This window comes from Palaemon carinicauda, chromosome 6, assembly GCF_036898095.1.
Source record: "Palaemon carinicauda isolate YSFRI2023 chromosome 6, ASM3689809v2, whole genome shotgun sequence".
Classification (NCBI taxonomy): domain Eukaryota; kingdom Metazoa; phylum Arthropoda; class Malacostraca; order Decapoda; family Palaemonidae; genus Palaemon; species Palaemon carinicauda.
The window spans coordinates 135,003,024-135,010,914 of record NC_090730.1 but is presented as its reverse complement, the minus strand read 5'-3'; positions in this window follow the sequence as shown (position 1 = coordinate 135,010,914).

Here is a 7,891-nt window from a genome sequence, read left to right as displayed (position 1 = left end):
AACTTTCTACAATAGATTTGTCTTTGTCTCCTTTTTATAGTATCCCGAGTATCATTTTAGATGGTTCTCTCCTTGTAACTGCATGTTCCAAAACTTCACTGCCAAGTGACTGATATATGTTCTAAATATTACACCATTCTTCGTTAATTGTCTGCTCTTCATCTCTTAAAGTTTCTAAGACTGCAAATCAATTCCTACATTCAATTGCAAATGTTTCTCTATGGTCTTCTAGAAACTTAGTTGCATCAAAACTAGGTATTCTTTCTGCATTTCTTTTAGGTGCTTTCAGTTTTAATTGCAGTGTGGCAATGAGGAGCTAGCGACCACCTCTAATATTTGCAACTATATAGCTTCTTACATTTCTTAAAGTCCAACTTCTCTATTTTTTAATGGCTCTGTGATCTATTTGATTTTTTAATTGCCACATGGTGAAGTTCATGTATATTTGTGGTTGTCTTTGTACTGGAAAAAAAAGTACCTTCAATAACAAGATTGTTTTTTGGACAAAATCTTTTAAAATATGGTCCATTTTCATTTGTAACTCCACCAAGACCCGAAAATCCCGTCATATTTTCTATACCTTGATTATGCTTTCCAACTTTAGCATTGAGGTTACCAATCACAATTGTCCTATATATCTCTGGAATTTCATCTATTAATAGAATTCATCTTTCCTTCTTCGGGAGCATCCTTTCTTTGGGTATAGCAATGCTTATATTGCACAGCTTTGATTTAAACTTGGCAAATAAGAATGTGTTGGTTACCGCTGTACCAACCGTGTGTCACACGATCGTACATAAATTATTTTGTATATATTATGCTAGTATCTGCGCTCTTCCCTCGCACTAAAAAGAACCTGAATAATCATGTCTCCGGTTTTCCTCTGTAACATTGTCACTTTCTCGAACATGTATTTTCCTGTTGCCTTGAGGTTTTGTATATAAAGGAGAGTGTTCCTTAATAAAGTACTCAGTTGATTGCATCCTGCCTTTGAGTTCACAACCCTCTCTCGGCCCGTCACATTGGTGACCCCGAAAGTCGACTCGCTCCCACCGCCTTCCGTCCCCACCCCCTCGCCCCTCCATCGTTGGTACTATGGCGGACTCTACGGCAGTTGGTGCTGCGGCCGCTCCATTCAAACTTTCATCGTTTGCCAGCGGAGAGGCGTTTGCTTGGTTTCAGCGCGCAGAAGTCCAGTTTTGCATCGGGGGCGTGACTCGCTCAACCACCAAAGCGGATTATGTTCTCGCGGTGATACCCGAGGACACCTTCCCAGAAATATCCGACTGGCTTTGTGAACAAGGAGACACCCCAATAGCGTATGACGCCCTCAAAACATACCTTCTGCAGCAGTACTCGCCGTCGCCAGCCGCCCGTATAGCAAAGCTTTTTCAGCTCTCTCAACAACCGTTGGGGGACCAAAGGGCTTCGCTTGCCCTCAGGGAAATGACCAGTATCGCTCGCCTTCAACCTGCCGCAGACGGCTCTCCTCGTGAGGTGAACCTAATTCGTGGCCTTTGGATACGCCATTTACCCGGACCTATACGCGCTGCCATACCCGATGTCGATAGTTTGCCCATAAAGGACTTGATGACCAAAGTCGACGCCCTTATGGACAGCCACTTCAAGACCTCCATCAACGCCTCCACCCCTGACGAAGAGGATGCCTATTCAACGTCAACCGAAGCTGACATGTATGCCGTAGGACATACACGCCTACCCCGTGACGTGCCGAAGCAGCAACAAAGCCGCCCACCACCCACCAATCGCTCGCGCCCCAACGAACGACTTCTACAGCCACTTACTACCTCCTATCCGCCGCAGTTTTACTACTATCACTTCAGATTCGGGGCAACCGTGAAGAAATGTGCCGAGGATTGTCAGTGGCCAAAAAACGTATAAGTAGGCCATCGTTCGTGGCGGTGGCCTCCCGTGTTTCTAATCTTTTCTTTTTACAGGATGCAGGAACGGGCGTGCGATTTTTGGTAGACACGGGTGCTTGTCGTTCTCTTTTGCCAAGGGAACTCTTCAGGGCACGACGTAGTCTGTCTACATCTGCCGACGTCCGCTTGGTAGCTGCCAACGGATCTGCGATACCCACCTACGGTTACGAGAACTTCACATTATCGTTCGGAAACGGTAAATTCAATTGGAAGTTTCTCGTTGCTGATGTCACAATGCTAATCCTCGGTGTGGATTTCCTCTCTCATTTCCACCTTCTGGTCGATGTCGCCCACCGACGATTGGTCAACGCAGACTCGTACTTGTCGACACCTCTTCAACCCGCCCCCTCTAACCTCGCTCTCCACATCACCGCACCCACGGAGGCCTACGCCCACCTCCTCACGTCGTACCTGGAAGTTTTCCGTCCAGAACTTCACCAAACGCCCACGGTTCCAGCCAAGCACGGTATTTATCACCATATCGAGACGACGGGACCCCCAGTCTTCGCAAAATTCAGACGTCTGGCACCGGAACGATTGGCAGCCGCCAAACAGACATTCGCCGAAATGGAGGAATTGGGCCTTTGCCAAAAGGCCTCCAGCCCATGGTCGTCACCCTTACACATCGTTTTGTATATATTATGCTTGTATCTGCGCTCTTCCCTCGCACTAAAAAGAACCTGAATAATCATGTCTCCGGTTTTCCTCTGTAACATTGTCACTTTCTCGAACATGTATTTTCCTGTTGCCTTGAGGTTTTGTATATAAAGGAGAGTGTTCCTTAATAAAGTACTCAGTTGATTGCATCCTGCCTTTGAGTTCACAACCCTCTCTCGGCCCGTCACACCGCTGTCTACTCGGTCAACGGTTATTCTGCTTTTGGTGTCATCATCATTCCTTCCCCTTTTCTTACAACTCCATCTTACTTTCCTGAATAGACACACATTTATATATATATATATATATATATATATATATATACATATATATATATATATATATATACATATATATATATATACTGTATATATATATATATATATATATATATATATATATATATATATATATATATATATATATATATATATATATTGCCTTGGTCTAAGATTTCCTCACCAATCCAATTACAACGTGTTTCAGTTAGGGCCAAGATATCCAAACTATATTGCATAAATTCACTCGCTATTAACTGTAACTTCCCTATCTGATTCATGGTTCTAACATTCCAATTACCAATTTTTAATTTTTCTGTAGTATTTATGAACTGGGTGATTCTTAGCGCCCTGCTACGCCCGGGACAATGGGCCATTCTGTCATTTTTCTTTCCACAGAATGACTAAATCCACAGAGGTTTTTAGATTCATCAAAGGATAGCCATTTCCTTGTGATTCTCAATGCCTATCTAAGGCAAGTGACCCCTGCCGGTCCATACTATTGCCAGTAAGATCATCCGCCAGGTATCGACAGTAGAAGTCGAATAGGCAGCTTGTCTAATGTCGTAAACCCTATCCGTCACCGTGCTGCCAGAGATTTAGGATTGCATTTCCTCCTCACCAAAAATCTTGTTACTCCACCAAGTTCATCATCCCCCTATATAACCGTTGGCAAACACACGCAAACACACTTCCTAAATGACATACAGGATCAATTTCACTCATATACTGTAATATATATATATAAACATATATATATATATATATATATATATATATATATATATATATATATATATATATATATATATATATATAATGTGTGTGTGTGTATGTGTTTATATATATTGTATGTGAGTGAAATTGATCCTGTATATAATTTAGAAAGTTCTAGATACCAATTGCTAAGTATTCAATGAAAATTTATTATAATTATTTATGGTATAGTGATCCACGTAGGTGACTGATATATACCTTAATTAGTCATAATCTGTGTAACCAATTGACATTTAATCCTGACTATATATATATATATATATATATATATATATATATATATATATATACTGTATGTGTGTGTGTTTGTGTGTGGTTTTCTTCACATTAATATTACTTTTCCCCTTTAGTTGATTTGGGCTAATATTTTTTTTAGAATCATTAGATTTCTAGTAATATTCTACATTAATTTTTCATAAAAGCACAATCATTAGAAAATGTAATGGGTATTGGAACGAAGAAGAATTAAGATTATCATGATAACCATTACATCCTAAGCTATTCTTGTCATGATTTCCTTTTTATAAGCATTTATAATTTTGTCTAAAACCAAAATACATATCTTGTTTCAATGATAAATTATCATCTGTCAGTCAGTCCTCGCTGTCATGAATAATTTCACTCGTTTATTTATGGTGGTGAAAATCTTCCTTTTAGAAATAATAACTTGATTCATTGCAGTTAAAAAGGAGAGACAGATGCTGTATTTTCTCACGACACAATTCCAGATGACACGCTAGCAGCTAGCATGCTTTGATAATGTTTGGTGAATCTATTTTCATTCTCAATTTAATCATATTTGTTTGACATATTTTGTAGAACTAGGTGTTATATGTAGTGTACTGTACTTATATATCTTGACATATTATTATTATTATTATTATTATTATTATTGTTATTATTATTATTATTATTATTGTTATTTTTTTTTATTATTACTATTGGATAACTTCTCAATATTATTATTATTATTATTATTATTATTATTATTATTATTATTATTATTATTATTATTATTATTATTATTATTATTGCACGCCAATGTATAAGAGACTGTTTTCCCAGTCATCATCATCATATCTTATCACGCTATCACTGTAGCTAATCGAGAGCAGTTCGGTTAGCTTCTATGAGATCGTTATCAGAACACCTTGGACTTCTCATGCAACTTTGGGGTATGTGATTCATAGATTGGATGGACTCTCCAAAGGTGTACTGAAGACTCTCAGAAAGGCCCCACCTGGGCAAATTACTCCCAGTTCTTCCAACTCTTGGTGTAGCATAATTGATTGTAACCCAGTCTTTTTGGCTAAATGTAGTGCCATTGGGGAGATTTTCACTTGGCTGAGGGATGGATTCACTGTGATGTTGGTCAATCTCAGTCCATTGCCTCAATCTATAGGTCGGTAGAGATTAATTGCCAAGGTTGTCAACAGTCACAAAGTCCATAGGTTACTTCAAGTCTCGGATACTTTAACAAAATTAGCCATAAGTTCTTCTACAGTGTCTCCTAAGATAATTATATCATCTAAATAAATCAACACAGCATTTCCTACCAAACTAGCAAATACGCTCATCATCAATCGTGAATGCGCGGGTGCGTTCTTTAACCCGAAGGGTAAAGTATTAAAGGAATACAATGAATCACCAGCTACAAATGCAGTTTTTCTCTATACAATGGATCAAGTGTAATATGGTGATAACCCGATTTAAGATCTAGGGTCGAAAACAGTTGGTTCTCTCTCTCTCTCTCTCTCTCTCTCTCTCTCTCTCTCTCTCTCTCTCTCTCTCTCTCTCTCTCTCTCTCTCTCTTACAGAGTGAAAGATCAAGAATACTCAAGACTACACAAGCATGGGTGACCTTAGTCAAAAGCTATCATTTTGTTCCCTCGCCACTTTGTTTTGAAGGTACCAAATGACAGATAGGCTACAGTTTACATTATTTGTAATGTTTTTGCATGTATAGATAGATTTTTTCTATGAAAAGAGTATTTAAATTATTACAGGTGTAAAAAATTTCACTCTTTGGCGCTAAAGTTCAATATATAAGAAACAAGAAAGACATGAATGGTTGTGTAAATGGGAAGAAGGTTTGGTATGCTACTGGCAAGATAATGAAAGTAAAGTCATTTAGAGCCCAACATTGATAAACAGCACAGAATTACTCTATCCGAACCAATATTATATAGTCCATTATAGATTAAGAAGTAAAATGATATCTTAGTAATTTAATTTACAGGTTTTGTATATCATCAGCTGCATTTCTTGTTTACATGCTTGATCATTTATCTCTTTTATATCTCTACCACTTTCCAAATAAGTAGTTGAACCGTTCTATTATACACACTACCCATGAAAATACCCAAGGCTGCTTTCTCATTACGATATTTCCAAATTGTTCCTACGAATAATTTGAAATTGTTTTATTCGTCTCAATTGTTCTAATTCTTTCACTAATCTACGCAGCATATCAGCGATACCGTAGACCATATACAGAGTATTGAAACTGATTTCCTGTCAATTATTAACTATGACTTCTTGTTTTAGTTTGTTCTGTTAAGGATAATTTCTAAGAAATTAATCTAGAATATTATTTTCTACATGTTCTACTGTGAATTTACTGCCATTGCCCTTGGGATGATATCTAAAGTATTGTACTATTACATTACATCTCTTATTTCCTTTCCTCACTATGCCACTTTCCCTTTTGGAGTCCCTGGCCTTATAGCAACCTGCTTTTCAAACTAGGGTTGTAATTTAGCAAGTGATAATAATAATAATAATAATAATAATAATAATAATAATAATAATAATAATAATAATAATAATAATAATAATAATTTCAAATCAAATCAAATAAATTCATTGTTGAACAGAGCATCCTTTTGGACAGCTCGGCAATCACCAACTTGTAAAAAAAAAAAAAAATTTTAAGCAAATTTCAATTGGAAAACAACTTTATAGTCAAAGGTGAACTGATAGACTAATTTCGTATTACAGTGTATCCGTTGACTTATCTTCATTGTAAGGACTATGTAATGCATGAGAACTAAAATTTAGATATGAGTATTATACTTCCAAATTTAATTTCACCATTAAACATACAAAGGGGCTGTTAAACTGTAAAGAAAAACTAATATCCGAATCTTGGCCAAATATCACTAATTTACAGGCGCCACCTTTACTTTGTTTTAATATTCTTATCCTAATGAAATTTACTCTGTACTTATATTTCACATGTTACATATTATTCTGAATAATGTTTAACTTACCTATCACTAACCTTTACAAATTCCATTTTTTTAGTTTTGTATAATTAAGTATTACAATCATATGTACTGCTCTGCCTCGAGAATGGCTTGATATCATAAAACAGAGAAAAGCGAGTTAACTGAATTGCCACACACAGACACGGACACAGACACACACACATACATACATGCATGCACACACACACACACACACACACATATATATATATATATATATATATATATATATATATATATATATATATATATTTATATATATTCAGTGGAAGTCGAGTTTGGAACGTATGAGAGAGTTGTTGAGTCTACTCTCCTTTATGGAAGGAGAGTGTGAACATTGAATTAAAATTAAAGAAAAAAATATTAAATATTTTTTCATTAACTATTTGCATAGTATATGTAAAATGGAAGGAATTACCAGTGTTAGAAATGTAATGATAACAGTAGTGGTGAAAGGTCTGGCAAAATTAAATCAAAGTATTCTGATGTGGCTGTCATGTGGAAAGGGTGCATACTTTATGAGAACTGAAAGAGAGGAGAGAGGAAAGCCTAGACAGGGTTGAATAGAGGATGTAAAAAAAAAATGTATTAAAAATAAAGCTTTGATATCTATGAAACGTGTTTGCTTCCCAGTAAACCATCTTTTTATTCTTCTTTATATCTTTATTCTACTACTATGCTTTTTTTTATTAGTTGTAACTTATGTTCTCTAAATTTATTCTGTACACCCTTACATTCTTCGTCCATTACTTTTCATACTATATAGGCTACACATGATATGTGGCTTGCCGTAGAAAACAATTTCGTTCTATATGCAGATGATGCTACTCTTTTTGCTTCAATTCCATCTCCTAATCTAGATCTGGGGCTTCTCAATCCCTTAAAAGAGATAAGTAGGTCGGGGACGGATGCTCCTCAACATCCAGATTTCTAGAATGTTAATGTTTCTTTAACCCTATACGAATCC